Below are 963 nucleotides of genomic sequence, written 5' to 3' on the forward strand. Positions count from 1 at the left end.
AAGTTATTCATAAACTAGTGATTCACACAAATTTTATAAAATTCCAATTTAAACTATTCAAAATTTTAAAACTAATGGCACTAACAGAAAGTTTATAATTTTTGTGACCTAAAATCAAAAACAAATCACTAAAAAACTATAAGTATTTAGTTGTAAGTATAAATAAAAAATAAATAGAAAAAATTCTATTTTTATAGTAAAGTTATTCATAAACTAGTGATTCACACAAATTTTTAAAAATTCAAATTTAAACTATTCAAAATTTAAAACTAATGGCACTAACAGAAAGTTCATAATTTTTGTGACCTAAAAGCAAAAAGAAATCACTAAAAAACTGTAAGTATTTAGTTTTAAGTAGAAAAAAAAATAAAAACCAAAAAAATGTAGAAATAAAAAAGAAAAAACCAAAAAAATGCCACCTACTGGGCCTCCACGGCCTGAATACGACTAGAAACCCTACATGGGCCAGGATTCAGGCCCGCAGAGGCCCAATAGGCCCACAGGCAGTAGCAAGTTTAGTCCCGAAAGCCTGCATTAGAGAGGAGCTCGAATGGAGAGGCACAGCAGCGCTTATAAACCAGTGCCGGCGCCCTTCAGCTAGCGATGTGGGACTAAACTTTTGGGCGCGGGCAGCACAAGGGCATTGGTCCCGGTTGGTGGCACCAACCGGGACTAAAGGGAGCATTGGTCACGGTTCGTGGTACCAACCGTGACCATTGCACCCCTTTAGTCCCGGTTGGTGCCTCCAACCGGGACCAAAGGCCGCCGCTTCCCGCCCTTTGGGCTGCTGAAAATTGGCCTTTGGTCCCGGTTGGTGGCACCAACCGGGACTAATGCCCACCTTTAGTCTCGGGTTGTGCCACGAACGGGGACTAAAGGCTTTGCTATATAAGTTCAGACTTTGGAAATTTTCACTCCCGTCTCTCGCAGTTGCCGCCCCGACGCCGACGCCGCCAGGCTGCC

This window comes from Triticum dicoccoides, chromosome 6A (assembly GCF_002162155.2).
Source record: "Triticum dicoccoides isolate Atlit2015 ecotype Zavitan chromosome 6A, WEW_v2.0, whole genome shotgun sequence".
Lineage (NCBI taxonomy): Eukaryota > Viridiplantae > Streptophyta > Magnoliopsida > Poales > Poaceae > Triticum > Triticum dicoccoides.